Source organism: Nerophis ophidion, linkage group LG14, assembly GCF_033978795.1.
Source record: "Nerophis ophidion isolate RoL-2023_Sa linkage group LG14, RoL_Noph_v1.0, whole genome shotgun sequence".
Classification (NCBI taxonomy): domain Eukaryota; kingdom Metazoa; phylum Chordata; class Actinopteri; order Syngnathiformes; family Syngnathidae; genus Nerophis; species Nerophis ophidion.
This window is the reverse complement of record NC_084624.1, coordinates 30229215-30252503: the sequence shown is the minus strand read 5'-3', so window position 1 is coordinate 30252503 and position 23289 is coordinate 30229215.

The window sequence follows — 23289 nt, the reverse complement described above, 5'->3', positions numbered from 1 at the left end:
ATAGAAACTAGAGCAAGTGGTTTGGCACCCCAGAATATATTACGTCTAGGGTCTCCAGTTTCCCTAAAATACGCTTTTTTGGGGCATACTTTGTGAATTTCCTGCTAACCACAGACCCCACTTATTCTAAAAACCATATAGGAACTAAGAATGTTGAAATTTAGCAGGTTCTAATAATGTTTTTCATATTTTTTCTGAAGCTGCTGACCTAAAGGTATGCCAGCATACCAAGGACAGCCTCCGCAATGTATAGGATTAAAATGGCCTTTCAGTAATTAGGTAGGAAATTGGACGACCTTCCCGTGTGGATTTTTTGGAGTCTCCGAGCTCAAATTGTACTGACCTAGAATCCTTACATGACACTTCAGCAGAAATTTTTGTGGTGTGTCTTTGTTCATCCCGTGTTTTTTGTAGTTCCAGATGAGCTGACCTCTTTATGTTGCTATGAAAACCACCCCCTTTAACATGCTGACGAAGGTTAATTACACTGTTGATCTCCCCTTTCACATTTGTAATTCATATCCCTGCATGTTTCCCAGCTAATTTAAACTGACCTTCTTCTTTTATGGCGTTTTTTTGCAGACAATATGTTGGTATACAGCTCCCCCTTTTGGACACAATGACAATGAGGACTCCCACACGTTTAAAAAGCGCCTCACACAGAGGTCAGTAGTTTGTCCCAGAATTACTTATTGCAATTTGAGTTAAAGAGCATTTTTATTTTTACAGTATGCATATGTTGTAGCTAGAAATTACACCTGAAAGTGCTGGAGTACACTTACAAATTGTAATACAAATATTAATTGATCCTGCTATTTTATCATATTTTACTGTATTTTTGCCCAAATGGTTACGTGTGCAAAATGATGCATCTACATTTTGTCAATATTATACATGTAGCTATACATAAGGGTTTTCAGCTGTACCTGTCAACATTTGCATGGAAAATAAGGGTACATTTCCCAGAAAATAAGGGAAAATATCCTCTTGTCGATCATAAAAAGCCTCCAGTACGTGTCAACAATCGCATTTGAAGAAACAAGGTACATTTTCCGGCAAATACATGTAATGGAAATTCCCCAGTCCCCACACCAGGCAAGAAAAAAAATTCCGGCGGGGGTGGGAATACCTATTGTCCTCACAGATTGCTGTGGCTCTGAAGTTAAAATACAGGAAAACCTTTAAACAGGAGGGCGACGAGAAAGAAGGGCAAACTGGGGTAGTTTTCCGTGAAAAGGGGTATAGGTGGAGGCTCCTGTGCCCTTGTTGTTTTTGTTTTTGTTTATTCATTTAATTTAGGAAGTAGGTACTAAAAACATTACATTTTAACTTAAACACAACAAAAATAAGCATATTAAATATGTTTTATTAGGGCTCTCAAAAATATCGAGTTACTTATGTGATTAATCACAAAAAATATCGCTTTCATCATGTACTGCATTAGGGCTGTTAAACCATAAAATACTTAATTGGGATTCATTGCAGTTGTTCAGTTAACTCAAAATTAGTTATGACTATTCGCATGACATACATTTTTGCCAACATCAATAAGTGTACCAGAAACAGATCATTTTCAAGTTTTTAATTAACATAACTGCTTGCTTTAATGCAATTTTTTATCTATTTTTTAAACATTATGCTTTTCTAAACAGCTCAACACAAAAATTATATTTGTGTTGTGTTGTTTTTTTTTATGTCATTAAAACATGTTTTTAATGACATAAAAAAAAATCCCTGCAGTGCGTTGATGTCTTGCCAGATTTGATATTTTACAGGAACACAGAATTTTTATTCCTGCTGTAGGAGCACTTGAATTTAGAAAAGGAGGTACACTTCCATTCTTAGATACTAGTTTCATGCATTAACATCACAAAATGTGGATCGTTACAATCATGGTTTGATTGTCAAAGATGTTTGGTAATGTAATGCTTATGCTTATGATATTATGTACATTACATGTTGTGAAAATGTAATGGTATTCATATTAATGCATGGCAATGACTAAACTGTCTCTATTTATTAATAACATGTAAAATTCAGCCTGTTGATCATTCTTTAATTGAGAATTATCAATCAGACCAGGTTATAAAAGAATATACACTTTATGCTAGAAAACATTTATTTAAGTAAAAATATCACAGATTACATGACAAAATATCTTTGACAAAGCATGATCTTAGTGTAAGACGATTTTTCATTTTGTTATAGTCCTTAAACTGGATGTGACACATAGCGCTATCATCGTGAAGCTGTTGTATGCGTGCAGAGCAGTCATACAGTTAATTTTGACTGTAACTGTTCTTTACCTTAAACAAGGATGGTTACCTGACAGACGGCCTGAGTTTTATTACAGTCAGTGATTAGGTCAATGCATGCAATATAGCAAGACTGAGTGCTGTGATTGCTGGCAAATTTCACAAAATACCACCTGACTGGAATTTCGATGATTTGGTTTGAACAAATAAATGACGAGTATTTAGGTAAAACATTTAAAAGGTGTGCTTGGATGACATTCTGACAAAATAATTGCATTTGTGTCCGAATAACCAGGGTCTTTTTTCAATGAATTAAAATGTTTTAAACAATAACCTGTGAATAAATATGATTAATCCACATTCAAAAGTTTTAATAATCATGTTAAATCCAAATTCAAAAGTGTTACTGGTCTGATTTTCAAAAGTAATAATTTCACAGCACCGAGTTTTTTCTATTTCTGTCATGTTGATCCACCTCTCACTCTGAGGGGTGGGAAAACAATAAATACAATTTTGAACAACTTTCATTCTAAAATAATGAAAATGGCCCAAAATTTTCAGGATATAATTTTAATGCCACTTTTTACGTGTGAGTTCCGCCTACAAAATACTAATTGACCAATAAAAAAAATCACGTTATTTGAACAATCTTTTTTTAAGTAAGAATGTAGAAAATAATGATTGGATATAAGGGTCAAGCTATAAATATAATGTATTTGCCATAATATTCTTTATATTCCCCTAGTGTGGAAACTAAAGTTTCAATTAAAATCATAAAAAATTAATACAATTAGATGAAAAGTCTCAATCATATACTGTACACCCCATACAGCACAGGTGTCATATCCCCCCCCATCCGCCCGGGGAGAGCGAAATCAATGGATGTTGAGCAGGTCTAACATGATATTGTGAAAGTCCAGTCCATAGTGATTCCAAAATCATTTTATCTGGCCCGCAAACACCTGTGTCAATAAAGTACTAAATATTTTCTCACTCAGAATAATACAATGTTTTAATTTTGACAGAAAAAATATATGCACTGCTTGAAATTGCATACCTTTACAACTTTGATAGTATCCAATATTGCAACAAATATTACAGTATATTATACTTTCCAAACATGTTTTTGTCTAAAACATTGTAGATTGTCACTGAAGGCATCTAAACCAGTGGTCCCCAACCTTTTTGTATCCACGGACCGGTCAACGCTTAATAATTTGTACCGGCGGCCCGGGGGTGGGAGGGATCCTTTTTTTTTTTTTTTTCTTTGTCATGAAAAAGGGATGTTTTTGTCATGAAAAAGGGAGGTTTTTGTGGTTGGTGCACTAATTGTATGTGTATATTGTGTTTTTTATGTTGATTTTATAAAAATAAAAAAAATATATAAATGATAAATGGGTTGTACTTGTATAGCGCTTTTCTACCTTCAAGGTACTCAAAGCGCTTTGACACTACTTCCACATTTACCCATTCACACACACATTCACACACTGATGGAGGGAGCTGCCATGCAAGGCGCCAACCAGCACTCAACAGGAGCAAGGGTGAAGTGTCTTGCTCAGGACACAACGGACGTGACGAGGTTGGTTCTAGGTGGGATTTGAACCAGTGACCCTCGGGTTGCGCACGGCCACTTTCCCACTGCGCCACGCCGTCCCTAATATATATATATATTTTTTTTTTAAATAAAAATGAAAAAAAAATTATTCTGCGGCCTGGTACCAATCGGGCCGCGGCCCAGTGGTTGGGGACCACTGATCTAGACTATAAATGAACACGTGGAGTTATGTACTTAACAAAAAAAGGTGAAATAACTAAAAACATGTTTTATATTCTAGTTTCTTCAAATAGCCACGCTTTGCTCCAATTGGTTTTTCGCACACTCCCGGCATTTTCTCGATGAGCTTCAAGAGGTAGTCACCTGAAGTGGTTTTCACTTCACAGGTTTGCTTGAAGCTCATCGAGAGAATGCCAAGAGTGTGCAGAACAGTAATCAGAGCAAGGGGTGGCTATTTTGAAGAAACTAGAATACAAAACATGTTTTCGGTTGTTTCACATTTTTTTGTTAAATACATAACTCCTCATGTGTTCATTCATAGTTTTGATGTCTTCAGTGACAATCGACCATGTAAATAGTCATGAAAATAAAGAAAACGCATTGAATGAGGAGAAGGTGTGTCCAAGCTTTTAACCTATACTGTACATAGACCCTGGCTCAAGCACTCTCCATGAGTGACTAGTAATTAATTACAGTATGATGCATTTGCACTTTTATTTCAACGACAAAATGTTTTAAGTCTAAACTGTCACTGTTCAGTCAGTGTATTGTTTAGTTAATGCGCTAATTGCAAGCTACTTTGTGCGACAGTCTGATGGTGGTCTTAGCGCCCTTAGATGGTAAAATACGACTCTGCTCATTAAAATTCCCAGGTTATTTGTTCCACAAGTGGACATTTTCTTTATTACCTACCCTCACTTTATGTCCCAGGTGAAAGATGAAATTACATCCCACTTTTTTTTTCATTGCCACGCTGTGCTTGAGGGCACAACCCAGTGAGCCTCACCAGTCCTGTGAAGCGCTGATTTGTTTTCTGGAGTAATTAAAGACACGTGCTGCTCTGTCTTACATTACATTGTTTTCCCCTCTCAAATTAATGCATTCTTATTTGAGGAGGCCCTTTCTTTTGATTTTTCACCCAAAGTCATTTATAAAACCACTGTATCAGACTTTGACATAAAAACAGACGATGATCACCACTGAAATGTGTGGCAAAAGTGAATTGGAAATGATGGAGGTCTGAGACAGGGTATGTACTTACTACATCACAACTTGTCATGCTGTGATGAGCTTGTCTATGACATAGGTTAATAACAATTGCTTGGACGTACGACGATCACATGGCCATGACGTCAGGCATATAATACAGTACACCACCCCAAAAGTACCACCAGAGGGCAGCAGCCACTCATCTTGGATTTTCCCAGCCAGCACTGTTCATGTTGGAACAAAGCAAAAATATGGTAAAATATGGATAATACAGAAAATAAGACGGATAATACAGATAATAATACATATAATAATAATAATAATACAGATAATAATACAGAACCCACCCCAAAAGGACCACCAGAGGGCAGCAGCCACTAATCTTGGATTTTCCCCGCCAGCATTGTTCATGTTGGAACAAAACAAAAATATGGATAATACAGATATTAATACAGATAACACAGATAATAATAATACCAATACTAATACAGATAACAATACAGTACACCACCCCAAAAGTACCACCAGAGGGCAGCAGCCACTCATCTTGGATTTTCCTCACATTGTTCATGTTGGAACAAAAATATGGTAAAATATGGCTAGTACAGATAATACAAAAATTACAGATACTAATAATAATAATACAGATAATAATACAGTACACTACCCCAAAAGTACCACTAGAGGACAGCAGCCACTCAACTTGGATTTTCCCCGCCAGCACTGTTCATGTTGGAACAAAACAAAAATATGGTAAAATATGGATGAGACAGATATTAATACAGATAATAATAATGCGGATAATAATACAGTACACCACCCCAAAAGTACCTCCACAGGACAGTAGCCACTCATCTTGGATTTTCCCCGCCAGCACTGTTCATGTTGGAACAAAACAAAAATATGGTAAAATATGGATGAGACAGATATTAATACAGATAATAATAATGCAGATAATAATACAGTACACCACTCCAAAAGTACCACCAGAGGGCAGCAGCCACTCATCTTGGATTTTCCTCACATTGTTCATGTTGGAACAAAAATATGGTAAAATATGGCTAATACAGATAATACAAAAATTACAGATACTAATAATAATAATACAGATAATAATACAGTACACTACCCCAAAAGTACCACCAGAGGACAGCAGCCACTCAACTTGGATTTTCCCCGCCAGCACTGTTCATGTTGGAAATAAAACAAAAATATGGTAACATATGGAAAAAACAGATAATAATACAGATAATAATAATACAGATACTAATACAGTACACCACTCTAAAAGTACCACTAGAGGCCAGCAGCCACTTATCTTGGATTTTCCTCACACTGTTCATGTTGGAACAAAAATATGGTAAAATAAGGCTAATACAGATCATACAGAAATTACAGATAATAATAATAATACAGATAATAATACAGTACACCACCCTAAAAGTACCACCAGAGAGCAGCAGCCACTCATCTTGGATTTTCCTCACACTGTTCATGTTGGAACAAAACAAAAATATGGTAAAATATGGATGAGACAGATATTAATACAGATAATAATAATGCAGATAATAATACAGTACACCACTCCAAAAGTACCACCAAAGGACAGCAGCCACTCATCTTGGATTTTCCTCACACTGTTCATGTTGGAACAAAAATATGGTAAAATATGGCTAATACAGATAATACAAAAATTACAGATAATAATAATACAGATAATAATACAGTACACCACCCCAAAAGTACCACCACAGGACAGCAGCCACTCATCTTGGATTTTCCCCGCCAGCACTGTTCATGTTGGACATAAAACAAAAATATGGTAAAATATGGAAAAAACAGATAATAATACAGATAATAATAATAATAATAATAATACAGATACTAATACAGTACACCACTCCAAAAGTACCACCAGAGGACAGCAGCCACTTATCTTGGATTTTCCTCACACTGTTCATGTTGGAACAAAAATATGGTAAAATATGGCTAATACGGATCATACAGAAATTACAGATAATAATAATAATACAGATAATAATACAGTACACCACCCTAAAAGTACCACCAGAGAGCAGCAGCCACTCATCTTGGATTTTCCTCACACTGTTCATGTTGGAACAAAACAAAAATATGGTAAAATATGGAAAAAACAGATATTTATACAGATAATAATAATGCTAATAATAATAAAGTACACCACTCCAAAAGTACCACCAAAGGACAGCAGCCACTCATCTTGGATTTTCCTCACACTGTTCATGTTGGAACAAAAATATGGTAAAATATGGCTAATACAGATAATACAAAAATTACAGATAATAATAATACAGATAATAATACAGTACACCACCCCAAAAGTACCACCACAGGACAGCAGCCACTCATCTTGGATTTTCCCCGCCAGCACTGTTCATGTTGGACATAAAACAAAAATATGGTAAAATATGGAAAAAACAGATAATAATACAGATAATAATAATAATAATAATAATACAGATACTAATACAGTACACCACTCCAAAAGTACCACCAGAGGACAGCAGCCACTTATCTTGGATTTTCCTCACACTGTTCATGTTGGAACAAAAATATGGTAAAATATGGCTAATACGGATCATACAGAAATTACAGATAATAATAATAATAATACAGATAATAATACAGTACACCATCCCAAAAGTACCACCAGAGAGCAGCAGCCACTCATCTTGGATTTTCCTTACACTGTTCATGTTGGAACAAAACAAAAATATAGTAAACAATCTATTTTTGGTCAAACATCAGTGAGCCTTAAATTTGAATGAAAAATCTTCTAACTGTTGAAAAATCTTTTAACTGATGTTTTTCTGTATCTATAAGGTCACATCAACATTACCCACTTATGACATGTCAGTTGTGTGCTATGTATAATGAACTGGCTTGTCTAGTTTAATGATTAAAAAGCCTTTTAAGATAAAGTGACAGGCAGGGGACCAAGATAATATATTTTAGGCACAGTTTTATGATGAAATTAAGCTTTTGGGCAATTACTTTATTCTTTCAGCTGTGAAATGACAGGTACATACACCCTTCCACCCCATTTTTTAAAAACTGTACAAAAGGGGACCAAAAAGGGTTCAGCTAAACATCTAGCAGTCACATGCCACAGTTGTTTTACCTATTTATTGTATAATATAGTTCAATTTTATTCTTACATTGGATTAAAACGATATGCCATCAGTTTTGAGGTAACGGTTTGGTTGCTTTTTGGTACAGAAAGGGAATGAAATGCTAAAAACCCATAAAACTACTTTGTACTTCATACTCTGTCATACAAGCTGCTGAAAATGACGCTAAATAACCTGCAAAATACCAGTAGGTAATTCTTCAACAAATATTATAAAACGTATGATCATTGAATTTGCATAATAAACATTTGCAAAAAGGGACTAAATAACAACAATAAAAAAAAAAAGGTTTGGAAATGCGAATTAACTTTATGCTGTCACTTTTTTTTCAAATGGTGGTGGCAGTGATTTCACGTGCATGTCCCCCGAAAAGCCATTTCACTAGATTTGTCACTACTCTTTTTTCCCCCCACATATATACATTGCAGGCCAAAAGTTTGGACACCTTCTCATTCAATGCGTGTTCTTTATTTTCATGACTATTTACATTGTAGATTGTCACTGAAGGCATCAAAACTATGAATGAACACATGTGGAGTTATGTACTTAACAAAAAAATGTGAAGTAACTGAAAACATGTTTTATATTCTAGTTTCTTCAAAATAGCCACCCTTTGCTATGATTACTGCTTTGCACACTCTTGGCATTCTTTGGATGAGCTTCAAGTGGTAGTCAACCGAAATGGTTTTTACTTTGCAGGTGTGCCTTATTAGGGTTGATTAGTGGAATTTCCTGCTTTATCAATGGGGTTGGGACCATCAGTTGTGTTGTGAATGAGAAGGTGTATCCAAACTTTTGACCGGTACTGTATAGGACTATGAATCATTACACGCATTGGGGGTAACGTGAATTTTGCACCCTGGCTTCAATCCCTTTCACAATATATGAATTCGATATTAGGAGAGCCTGAACGACAGCCTCTTGTGTGTCGCCAAAGAATCCACAGCTTATAGAAATGTGCGGATGGCAGCTCTGGAGTTGGCGTGAGGCAGCGCACATTTCCACGTCGACATCTGTCTTGATACATCTCAAGCGCAATAGCACATCTTAACCGTTAGCATACTTGTTTGACATTAGCGCATATTGAGAAAAACATGAATTTCGTAATGGAGCTTCAAGCTTCAAAGCTTAGGCTGCCAAACCTGATATAAGCAGAAGATGGATGAATGGCCATGCTGTCTGTCAATGTTGTGTGTCACGTGACTTCCCAGGACTTCATGTTATTAGATGCACCTTCCACTAGGGTTGTCCCGATACCAATATTTTGGTACCAGTACCAAAATGTATTTTGATACTTTTCTAAATAAAGGGGACCACAAAAATTGCCTAATAGGCTTTATTTTAACAAAAATATCTCAAGATACATTAATCTTGTTTCTTATTGCAATTTTGTCCTTAAATAAAATATTAAACATACGAGACAACTTTTCTTTTATTAGTAAGTAAACAAAGACTCCTAATTTGTCTGCTGACATATGCAGTAACATATTGTGACATTTATCATTCTATTATTTTGTCAAAAGAATGAGGGACAAGCGGTAGAAAATGAATTATTAATCAACTTGTTCATTTACTGTTAATAGCTGCTTACTTTCTTTTTTAACATGTTCTATCTACACTTCTGTTGAAATGTAATAAACACTTATTATTCTTTTGTTTAGATACTTTACAATAGTTTTAGATGAGACCACAAATTTGGGTATCGATCCGATACCAAATAGTTACAGGATCATAAGTTGGTCATAATTTAATGTGTCCCAGGACATATTTCCTGAGTTTATAAACATAATATACATTTAAAAAAAAAAAAAGATTTTGTGATGCTAAACAAATATTGATGCAATCACAGTACCGTAGTATCAACGAGATACACTCTTGTGCTTGGTATCATTACAGTGGATGTCAGGTGTAGATCCACCCGTGGCATTTGTTTACATTGTGACGCCAGTGAGCTACGGTGTGTAGTGAAGCATGTTTAGCTATTCCTCGTCCTGCAGGGATGATACTTGTAAGAAACTTACTTTATATTTATCCTCGCAATGAAGGCGAGGATTACTGATTTAGAAGTAGCTAAAACACTGCAGACTGTGGCTGGACGTTAGCCGCTAGCTAGCTAGCCATGTTTTAAAGCATCTCTTCCTGAGGGCGTTTCAGTGTTATAACTTCACCTTTATCATTAGTTTTTAAGCCAAAATGCATCCATTTTCCCTTTTCTGTCCACTCACTGTGTCTGCTTGTAAGTACTCCGTGATTGTGCGTTGCCGAATATGCTCCTCTGCGCGTAAAACCAGCAATGTCATGACGTGACGAAGTGACAACGTCATGCCCGCTAAAAAAAAAGGGGATCGGGGACCAGTACTTTTTAGAGGCGGTATAGTACCGAATATGATTCATTCATACTGTTATACCGTACAACCCTGCCTTCCATCATTACACAATGACAACATTTTATGTACGATTTTTTTGAAAAACTTCATGCCGAAGGAAGTCTGATTCTGGGTAAATATTATAGAGATATCGACTTTTTGTGAAAACCGGGAGCACTTCGAAGCTTTGAAGAACGTTCTGCTGTTCTCAGATTTCCGATAAGTGGGGAAATGGCCACTTATCACTTAGAGTGAGTAGGAAAATTGTACGCCAGGTTATTATGCGCACGCAAGCTTGTTACATATGTGCGTTATAATGTGTTTTTGAGCGAGGGTGAACAGGTATCTCCAAATCTATTGTGGTGGTCCAAATGTATTTGTACCCATATACCCCACACTACACTCCTAGCGTTGCACTGGTCCCAAATCTATGTGTACGTTGCTAACTTAGCTCCACAACAAATGCTTTTTAATGGTTACACAGGGGGTCAGCAACCCACGGTTTTTGAGCCACATCTTTAGCGCCGCCCTAGTGGCTTCCGGGAACTTCTTTCAGAGATGTGTGAGAATGTAAAAAGATGAAGAAAAAAAACAATTTTTTTGTTTTAATATATTTTCTGTGGAAGAACAAACATGACACAAACATTCCTAATTGTTAGAAATTCTACTGTTTGTTATACATGCTTCACTAATGAGAGTATTTGCCAAGCACCGTTTTGTCCTACTAATTTCAGCGATCGTTAAACTCATCGTAGTTAGTTTACTTATACAACTTTCTTTGATGCTGCCTCAGAAAGAGAGTGTTTTATGCCACTCCTTCTTTGTCTCATTTTGTCCACCAAATGTTTTATGCTGTGCATGAATGCACAAAGTTGAGCTTTATTGATAGTATTAACTTGTTGGAGTACTAATCAGGCAAATTTGGTCAGTGCATGACCGCGAGCTAATCGTTGCTAACATGCTATTTAGGCTACCTGTATGTACATATTGCATCATTATGCCTCGTTTGTAAGTATATTTGAGCTCATTTAATTTCCTTTACTTATGCCCTCTGTGTATTTAATTTATATTTGCATGTCTCATGACACATTATCTTTATGTAATATTGGCTGCATTTCACATAGTTGTTTGTGTGCCATGTTGTCCCAGACCACAGCAAATGTTACTGGCATGCCATTTCCTTAAACTTGGACACACATCTATACCTTTGGCCATTCTGAGCCAGTAATTTTCAGAAATTATCTCATCATTTGAGAAGCCTTCATTTTACTAATTATTTTCAATGTTGCAAAATGTGGACAATAAAAATTTTAACAATACATTTCTGTCAACAAAGATTTGCTGCAGCCTTTGATAGAAGGTTAATATAGCTAATATAGACACTTACGTCATGCGTTGCATTCATTATATAAGGCTTTTAATTTTTTGCGGGTCCAGGCAGATTTTGTTTTTGTATTTTTGGTGCAATATGGCTCTTTCAACATTTTGGGTTGCCGACCCCTGGCTTACACAAACTCCAGAATGATCCCTTTCCATACATACATCATCATTGTGACCTTCGCACCCACGCGCACACAGAAACACGACAACTTCCAAAAAATGAATAAGGCTAACAACAAAAGTTGTCACTCGTTCAATGTCCATTGTGTCCTCTGTGACTCATCAGTTAGGCTGTAAATCAAGCGAAGACGAGCTTTGAGGGAATGTGTCTTCCCAAAGGCTTCCTTTTAAAGCACTTTCATATGGGGCGTCAATAAGCAAAGGCCCCACCATAACACTTATTGGCACCGTAGCAGTGCAATAAGATGGATTTTTCACATGTAAAAATAAAGGCATGCTATTGCACCCAGGATTGTTGTGTAATTTTTGGGTCTCCATCATTTCCCCCGCCGCCATGCGAGAGGCGGAGGGAGCTGTGTGAGCCATCATGGCTTACATTTAATCCAGCCTCCTCACTCTTCTTTGTGGTAATAACTTTTTTTTTCTCCCTTCCATTCCAGCCCTTGTCTGTCATCTTGACACGGCAATATCTTCCAACTCCACTGTTTCATAGTCACTTTCATTTATTTCCAAATACCATTTCACACCCTGCTGGCTTTAACTAGGTAGCACACACCAGGAGGGGGCTGCAGATTGAATAGAGACAAAAACATTTCTGGTTTAAAAAAAACAAAAAACAGAAGTGAATATTGTAAGTGGCAGACTTTATAAAAATACATTTATTTTGCTCCATTTGTGTTTGTCATGCCCTCTTGAATTCAAATAGGTTGTCTACTGCTCATGACATTTATAGCCTTTATTTTATTTGGCTTGTTGTGTGTCAAAACAAGAACATTTTTTGACCAAAAGCATTTTGGGAAAACTTTATTCATTACTTTCTGGTGTTAAAGGCAACATGCATGTTGTTTTTCCATTACTAAGTAATAGCCAAAACACTCACTTTGTAGAAGTTTAGTCTTTCTGAATACACTTTTTATTGTGTAAACATTAGGATTGTACGGTATACAAGTATTAGTATAGTATCGCGGCACTAATGAATCAAAAATGGTACTATAGTCTGTTTGAAAAGTAGTGGTCCGCCGTATATATATATATATATATATATATATATTTTTTTTTACAGGCATGATGGTGCGTTTTTCGAGCAGGGGAGCATGTTCGGCAGCGCATAATCACAGAGTACTTACATACAAGCAGACACAGTGTGTAGACAGAAATGGGAGAATAGACGCCTTTCGGCTTAAAAACTAACGATAAAGGTGAAGCTATGACGGCAGTGTTTTAGCTTCTTCTAAATCACTAATCCTCACCTCCATGGCGACAAAATAAGTTTCTTACAAGTATCATCCCTGCAGGACGAGGAATAGCTAAACATGCTTCACTATACACCGTAGGAGAATACAATTGCTCATCGGCGTCACAATGTAAACAAATGCCATGGGTGGATCTACACCAAACATCCACTCTGATACCAAGTACAAGAGCGTATCTAGTCAATACCACTATGATTACATCAATATTTTTTATTGTCACAGAATACTTAAAAAAAAATATATATAAAATCATCAATCAATCAATCAATGTTTACTTATATAGCCCTAAATCACTAGTGTCTCAAAGGGCTGCACAAACCACCACGACATCCTCGGTAGGAAAACTCACACCCAGTGGGACATTGGTGACAATAATGACCCAGTGGGACGTCGGTGACAATGATGACTATGACTATGACTATTTATATATATATATATATATATATATATATATATATATATATATATATATATATATATATGATATTATATATATATATATATATATATATATATATGATATTATGTTCCTTGACACATGAGAACTTAAGTTTTGACCAATGTATGACCCTGTAACTACTTGATATCGCCTCGATACATACATTTGTTGTATCATCCAAAACTAATGTAAAGTATTCAAACAACAGAAGAATAAGTGATAATTACATTTTAACAGAAGTGTAGATAGAACACGTTGAAACAGGATATAAGCAGATATTAACAGTAAATGAACAAGTGGATTAATAATCAATTTTTACAGCTTGTCCCTCATAATTTAGACAAAATAATAGAATGATAAATGACACAATATGTTACTGCATACGTCAGCAGAAAAATTAGGAGCCTTTGTTTGGTTACTTACTAATAAAAGACAAGTTGTCTATAAATGTTTGTAGTATGTTCACTATTTTACTTAAAGCCAAAATTTTAATTTAATTTTGTGCTGTTTTCCTTTTGTGTTTTTTTCCCCCCCCCCCGATAAACACAAAATTCCAATTCATGTTCATCCAAAATGCAAATTTGTGTGTGATAGTAAATTGAACCGAAAGCAGTATTTTAGCTTTTCCTTCGCATTTAGCATATTTTTAGCATAACGGTAACAGTTTTGTTCAGCAGGAGTCCTATTGTCGTTTTGAAAAAAAGTCTCATTAAATAGTCGTCCAACTTTTGTTTCAGAAATAAAAATAGAAAAAATGGGCCAAAATTAATGTTTTGATTTGCATTTAAGAATTCGAAATCGGATGAACGGAAGGTACACAGACGGTCCGTGTACCTTCCGTTCATTCTATTTCTAATTTTGAAACGCAAATCAAATTTTTTCAAAATTTTTATTTCATATGGCAGATTTTTAAACAAACAAAAAAGGTGTTGATTTTCTTTAAAATTTGGCATAAAATTGGATTTTCTTCTGTTTTGCTTTTATGGATTACAATTTTTCCAGATAAATGCCAAAACATGTGCCAAAATTTGTGGTTATCTGCGTAATGACAAATTGAACTTGAAGCAGAATTTTAGCCTTTCCTTTGCGTTTAGCATGTTTTTAGCATAACGGTAACATCTTTGTTCAGCAGGAGTCCTATATATAAGAAATGTGTCATTAAATAGTTAGTTGTCTAACTTTTGTTTCAGAAATGAAAATACAAAAAAATTGTCCGAAACTTGTTTTTTAGGACTCCTGCTGAACAAAGATGTTATTGTTATGCTAAAAACATGATAAACACAAAGGAAAACCTAAAATACTGCTTCAGGTTCAATTTGCCATCATACAGATAACCACCCATTTTTGCAATTTTTTTCAGATTTTTGTGTTTATCTGGAAAAATAAAAGTCCATAAAAAGGAAACTGTCAGGTTTTCCCCTGACAGTTTGTCTATGTTTTAGTTTTTTCTTCTGTGTTTAGTATCTCCTGTCTTTAGTTCCTGTCTAGTGCTCTTATTTTGTCAGCTTCCTGTCTTGTTCCCTGAGTGCTGTGTTCCTTCTCAACTGCGGCTGATTGGCACCTGGCCACACCCGTTGCCAATCAGCCCGCTCCTATTTGTACCTGCTTTGTCTTGTGTCAGTTGCTGGATTATTGTATTGCCATTTGTATTGTCGTTGCCACATGTCACTCTTGTCGTGCTATCTGTCATGTCGTTGTGTTACAGCTACTACCTGTCGTGTTACATTTTGTCCTGGTCGTCGTAGCGGTAAGCTGTTTCTGTTAGCATTAGTTATTTCCAGTTTTTCTGTTTGCTATCCACTAGCTTCCATGCTAACGTTCCTTTTTGTTTTCTAGCTTCCAGTGCTAGCTCCCTTAGTTTGTTATTCCGCCCACGTGCGTGCTTTTTGTTTGTTCTTGTTTAGTTTTAATTAAATCATGTTTTCATATTCTATGCCTGCCTCCGTCTCTGCATCTTGGGGTTCATCAACAAAAAACCTTGACAGATACAGCACAACACCAAATTTTATGGCAATATTTTTATGAAAATCAACCCCCTTTCGTTTGTTTTAAAATCTGCCATGTATGATAAAAATCGAAAAACGGCTCTAATTAAATTTTTTGATTTTCGTTTCAGAATTGGAAAAAGAATGAACGGAAAGACCACGGACCCAAATCGTCATGCATGATACATTTTCCGTTATCCGATTTAATTAGTGTTTGAAAATCAAAAATGGGAATTAAAACAACTAGTGGAAAACTATTTTTCTCTATTGCCCTTTCAATGTTTGGACATTATGTATGGGTAGATTTGTCACACTTGAGTCGCATGTTTATGCACAGATCGTTCTCCCAAGATGCAGCAGGAGCTCCGGAGGCAAGGTGAAGGTAAGACGATGATTTATTCTCATAAATCTTTTAAAAATACTAAAATACAAACAAGCGTGCCGATAGCACGGGGAGCTAAGGCAAAACTTAGCACAGGAATCAAAAGATAAACAGGCATAGGCAACGTAACTTGTTGCTTACAGCAAACAAGACAAACAAGACAGCCAGTGTGGCGAAAGACAGGAATAAATAGCTCTTTGATCAGTGCCTGGGAGCAGGTGAGCGTCCAGAACACTAATCAGAGGCAGGTGAATATAATCAGCACCCCTGGCAACCAAGAAATACAATCCCAGGGGTGCTGAAACAGAACTAAGGGAGTCTTAAACTATAACAGAACATGATCCGGCCAACGGATCATCACAAGATGAAACATACACAGTGTCTCTTTTCCATATGTCTGTGAGTGACCCGGAATAACAACAGTAGAAAAAAAACAGCTTTGTTGCGGTCAATAGCTCCCTTCTGTTTTTTCATGTCAACAGACGGGGAAAGTTACACATTTTATTGGTTCTCCCTCGAGCAGGCAAATGGGTCTGTGTACGTCGCTCTTCTTCTGTTGGTCAACTTCCTTTTCGTCTTCACTTTATCGAGCTGCGCATACAAGTGAAGTCGAGGCCACGTCGGGGCCACATTGGGGCCAGTGTGCATTTATACTGGAGTCTGATAAAAATTACATTTTACTTGTTATCTAAACAGTCAGCTGGAAAATATCAGATTTGGAAATAAATCTCATTTGGTCCACTTTGGCCTGCAGTGTAAACGGGGTCTCTTTTGTACCATAAAAATATGATGTGTGTGTAAGTCAGGATAGACACTGTTTACAGTTAGTTTTAATGGCATTTAAATAACACAATTTAAAAGTTGTAATCACCTTTGGACAGTTTGGTAAAAAATAGGATGAGTTCATAATACCCCTGGCTATAAATAGCTACTTCAAGCTAAAATGGTTGACTTCCTGTTGGAATTCCGGTGTCGATGTTTGCTCCCCAACATGACTGAGCAAACTAGAGATGCGCGGACAGGCAATTATATCATCCGCAACCGCATCACCAAAGTCGTCATCCACCCGCCGTCCACCCGAACCAACATTTTATCAGAAACGCATCCGCCTGCCACCCGCCCGCTGAAATACATCAGAGGTTGGCCACCTTTACCACTCAGAGAGCTGTCTAAACCCGTTTCACAGAGTAACGAAGACAATTGGAGCTGCTAACGTTCTCGCGATAATCCAATTGGCGTTCATCCTGATGACAAGAGTATGGGCGTGCTGTGAAGCCATTGCCTTTGACACCCTCAACAACATGTACACACCGATTGTTAGTCTGGCAACATGTTGTGTGCAGCTTCCGCAATCACACGTACAAGATTGAAAGGCATACTGGGTGACACAGTGTACACTGATGGTTGTGATATAAACAACTTTAACACTTACTAATATGCGCCACGCTGTGAAGCCACACCAAACAAGATTGACAAACACATTTCGGGAGAACATCCTCACAGTAACACAACATAAACGCGACACAACAAATACCCAGAATCCTTTGTATCCGTGACAATCCTGAATATGTTTTACACCCCCGCCCACCTTACCGACGCACGGGGTGAGGGGGGGGTTTGCTGCTAGCGGGGTGTATAAAATAGTCAGGGGTATCATGGATACAAAGGATTCTGGGTATTTGTTGTGTTGCGTTTATGTTGTGTTCCTGGGAGGATGTCCTCCCGAAATGTGTTTGTCAATCTTGTTTGGTGTGGCTTCACAGCGTGGCGCATATTACTAAGAGTGTTAAAATTGTTTATATCACAACCATTAGTGTACTCTGTGTCACCCAGTATGCCTTTCAATCTTGTACGTGTGATTGCGGAAGCTGCTCACATGTTGCTGGAATTACAAGCAGATCGTACATGCTGTAGAGGGCGACAAAGCCCAATGACTTCATAGCACGCCCTAATACTTATTATCTGGTTGACTGCCGGTAGTCATTCTAGAGAATATTAGCGTCTCCTATTGTCTTCTTCGCTTTGTGACACGGGTCTTAAATGGCTCTTTGAATGGCAAAGGATACCGATCCCAGAACCATGTATATCAAATATTTCCAGATGGTTAAACCGCCAACCGCCCGAATCTAATTAAAATCTATTTTTTCGTCATGTCACCCGCCCGACCCGCGGTTTATCCGCGGACTCCGCGGATGAGACTGCAAACCGCGCATCTCTAGAACAAACACAATTATTTCAAATATTTGCCTCCAACAAAAAACAGCTGCCTCATGTACAAATACTGATTTTTAAATGATGTTTATTTCATTGTTTCTTCTGACCAGCAAGCATATAGACCACAGGTGTCAAACTCAAGGCCCGGGGCTCAGATGGGGCTCGCCACTTAATTTTATTTGCCCCTCAAAAGCCTGGAAATAACATGTATCAATAAAGTACTGTGACTTTTCTTACTAAATGTATTTTCTCTTTCTATTTTGGCACAAAAAAAAGTACTCCATGTAATCGCAAATTGTGTAACTTAAATAATGAGTAATTATGCAAAAATATATTTTCAAACTTTCAAACCATTTTTTAATGGAAATAAATACTAATATTAATTATTCCAAAGCAAGTTATCCATCAAATTTTGCAATGTAAAACTAGCAATAGATTGAATGGTAAAATTATGAAATGTACTGTGGTTTTAACAGCATTTTTCTCTAAATGAAAAAAAAGTAATTTTTTTTCTGTAATAAACTGTGGTGCCGTTTTGGCATATACAGTAGTAATACATCGAAAACTCTACAGTTGTTGATTTGCGGTTAAAAAAAAATTCCCCAAAACTGGCAGTTCAGGTGTCAATTTTAGTGTAAAATTGCAGTTTTTTAAATTTACCGTAAAAAAAACCCAAATGTACATTTTACAGTAAAATTCTGGCAACTGTGCTGCCTTTTTTTTTTTTTTTACCATAATCACAGCAGTACTGTTTTTCAATTTACATTAATAAACACTACATTTGAGGTGAAATTAATGCAACTTACCATATTTTCTTACATTTTAGTTTAAAAAAAAATCTACAAATAAAATGCATTAAAACATTGTGTAATAATAGTATTCACTGTTAGAATCGGCCTTCTGGGGCCAAACATTACTTTGATGTGTGGCGAGTCAGAATCTGTCTTGCTCATCTAAATGAGAAAGCATTCATTTCAATTAAACAAATAATAACGCTACATGGTAGACGGCCAGTTAGTGGCTGTTGTATTTCAAACAAATGACATGTTAGCGTTACTGTTGCTGGTATGAGATTGTCTCGGTTAAAAAATATTTCCACGTAATGCTTGTATGTCCTCCTCTTGATAACATAGCAATATTAAAATTATTACAAGTAATGGATAGCAATTATTCTGCACGGTACGTAACAACGTCAATACCAACCACCGGCATCGTTCATGGAATCATTTTAAAAACCGGTAAGCGATTCCAAGCATTTGATACAGTGGAAACCGGTTCTGAACCAGAACCAGTTTTCGATTCCCATCCCTAATATCAACAGACAGTAAGCTTGTAGAGCAGGGGTGTCAAACTCATTTTAGCTCAGGGGCCGCATGGACGAAAAACTGTGTACACGCGGGCCGGACTATTAAAATCATGGCATTAAAACTAAAAAATAAAGACAACTTCAGATTAGTTATTTGTCTTACAAAAATAGAACAAACACATTCTGAAAATATTACAATACAAATATTGAAAAAAATACCGGCAGCATTAAAGTTTAGATCCATGAAAGAAAGTGAATTAATGTACATATGCATGCATTTTTATTTTTTAATATGTTTTTAAATTAATCAAGTGATGTTTATGACAACCTTTTTCCAAAACACAATATAGAATGTGAGATACAACATGATAATGCATACATTTATCATTTGTTTTCAAAACGGTTTCAAAAAAGTGGGACCCAAAACATTTACTGTGGGACCCCATTTTTCTGATTTGATGGGGTCCCTGGGACCCCATTTTGAAAATTCCTAGCGCCAACACTGATGGAGTATTGGTGCATGTAAAACAGCAGCAGGCGGCTGTGGCCTGCGAGCCGGTTCTAATACTAATCAAATATCATCCCGGGAGCCATAGATAATTCATTTGCGGGCCGGATATGGCCTGCGGGCCTTGACTTTGACAACACTGATTTAGACAATTACGGCGTGTGAAAGCTACTGGTAGTTTTTTCGAGGAAGCAGACAAATTCGACAGAACATCGGCATTGTTCCTTTTTCACGACAGACTGGATCACTGAATTTTGTCTGGATTGGTGAAACTCTTGTTTGGGCTAACTAACCAACATTTAAAGGGGTGTTACTGAGTTTTTGCAGGTCAGTTTTGGGTCTCCTAAAATGCATATGTTTTACCCAGGATACAAAACTTGTGAGAATTTGGGCATGTGGAGTTTCAAGTGCCTTTATTTAAAGGTCTAGTAGTAACAATTACCCTGCATACTCTTTAATCCCTTTCCTTTTTTAATACCATTTAAGTCAGGGGTAGGGAACCTATGGCTCTAGAGCACGATGTAGCTCTTTTGATGACTGGATCCGGCTCTCGGATAAATCTGAGCTGACATTGCTTAACATTATAAGTAATTAATAATTCCACTTGTAATCACAGTGTTAAAAATAATGTTCAAAATATAAAATATTCTCATGCATTTTTAATCCATCCATCAGTTTTCTACCGTACCTGTTCAAGAAGTTGCGTTAATGGTAAGAAGTTATTTATTTATTATTGGTTAGTGTGGGACTTGCCCTCCTGGGGGTTCTTCAGACCACCAAGCACCGACATGAGAGCCTGTTTCAGGGTTACAATATTGTTTTATTTTTCAATAAGTCTCTCAGTTGCTTTCCAGCAATTGTATTTTTCTCTTTCGTTCTCGTTCGCGCTCTGGCTCCAGCTCCAACCCCCGTCTCTCCTCCTGGCTGCTGCTAATAACAGAGCGACAGGTGATTAGATAACAAGGCCCAGGTGGGACAGCTACGCACCTGTCGCTGATTTTGAGGCTGGTCGTGGCACACCCCAGTTTGCTGCAAGCCAGCAGGCCACGCCCCCTCCACAATTATCTTCAGAATAACAACGTTATTACAAAGAATAAGAGACCTGTTATACTCTACAAATGTTGGTCTTACTTAAAAATGCATGTGTTTAGTTGTGTTCAGTGTTAAAAAATATATTATATGGCTCTTACGGAAATACGTTTTAAAATATTTGGCTTTTTGGCTCTCTCAGCCAAAAAGGTTCCCAACCCCTGGTTTAAGTATTTATTGAACAAACACTCCTGTATTTTAGTTCCTCACCTGCTTTGACTCACTATCGCCTCTTCAGGACAGAAGTGTTATTGAACATGCATAGCTTACAATTGAACATTGGCACTAGCTTTGCAAAATCTGATTTTTCAAGCTTTATTTTGCCTTTGTTTGTGTGTGCAAACATCTTCTTTAGTTGTGTTGCTTGACTTTTAGCTCACATTAGTATTAACACTCACGTCTTATTATCAGGCTTAATTCAGCATAGAAGAAGTGCAGCTCTATTTCAAGGTAATAAAATGTGCCACAAGCGGCCTCTAAACATTCTTTCAGCCTGTTGCCAGACAACCCCACAGCCCTTTCTCTTATAGTCCTTCCAAAATGTCAGGCAGCTGCTTTAACAACTATTTTTGTAGCTGCTTTCTCTTTTGGTTCTAGTTAAAATTTTGTGTTAGCGGTCGTTTGCATTTTGTGCGTCACCTTGCTTCATGAGGCTTCTTTTCATATGTTTGGTTCGAATCAAGACTGAAAAGTTTTCTCACCAACTACACCAGATTTTGCATGAAAAACACGTACACAGCAATACAGATGATACATGTTTCCATGTTAGAGTCTCCAAAAGTGTCCAATACGGCCAGTCATAATACTTGTTTATAATCGCTAAATTGGCAACACATTCTTTGTCTGATCGCTGCCTAAAAGTGTGTTAAAGCAGTGATGCAATACTCTCAACAGTCACACGGTCTTACTATGATGTGTTTATGAGTGTGGGCAACTGGTGGAACGACATCAATTTGTTCAACTTTGGTCCGAATATATCTGTGGTGGGCCGCAACAAATAAATGAATGCATGGGAAACACTACCCATATGTCACAAACCGGTGATATCAATGGTACTCGCCACATACAGTATTGAATGCTAAAATGTGGTATTTGCAAATCAAAAGTGTTTCTGAGACGGTATGTACACTTTGTGGAAATTTTGAGACATAAAAACATAAATCAAATATGCATTGTGAAAACATTTGGAGTATTTTGAATTACAAAACACAAAACCAGCTAAGCTGGCAGCGTTTCTGGGTGTTGTTGATAAATGGCTTTCACTTTGAATAGTAGAGTTTTAACTTGCACATGTAGATGTAGCGACAAACTGTACAAACCCCGTTTCCATGAGTTGGAAAATTGTGTTAGATGTAAATATAAATGGAATACAATGATTTGCAAATCCTTTTCAACCCATATTCAGTTGAATGCATATGGGGCGAAGTACACCCCTTTGTCCAAAAAAGCGTGAGCAATTAGTCAAACAGTTTAAGAACAACGTTTCTCAAAGTGCAATTGCAAGAAATTTAGGAAATTCCAACATAGCTGTTCAAATTTAGAAATTTCAACATCTACGGTCCATAATATCATCAAAAGGTTCAGAGAATCTAGAGAAATCACTCCACGTAAGCGGCATGGCCGGAAACCAACATTAAATGACCGTGACCTTCGATCCCTCAGACGGCACTTAATCAAAAACCGACATCAATCTCTAAAGGATATCACCACATGGGCTCAGGAACACTTCAGAAAACTTCTGTCACTAAATACATTTTGTCGCTACATCTGTAAGTGCAAGTTAAAGCTCTACTATGCAAAGCGAAAGCCATTTATCAACAACATCCAGAAACGCTGCCGGCTTCTCTGGGCCCGAAATCATCCAAGATGGACTGACGCAAAGTGGAAAAGTGTTCTGTGGTCTGACGAGTCCACATTTCAAATTGTTTTTGTAAATATAAACATTGTGTCATCCGGACCATAGGGGAAGCAAACCATCCAGACTGTTATCGACGC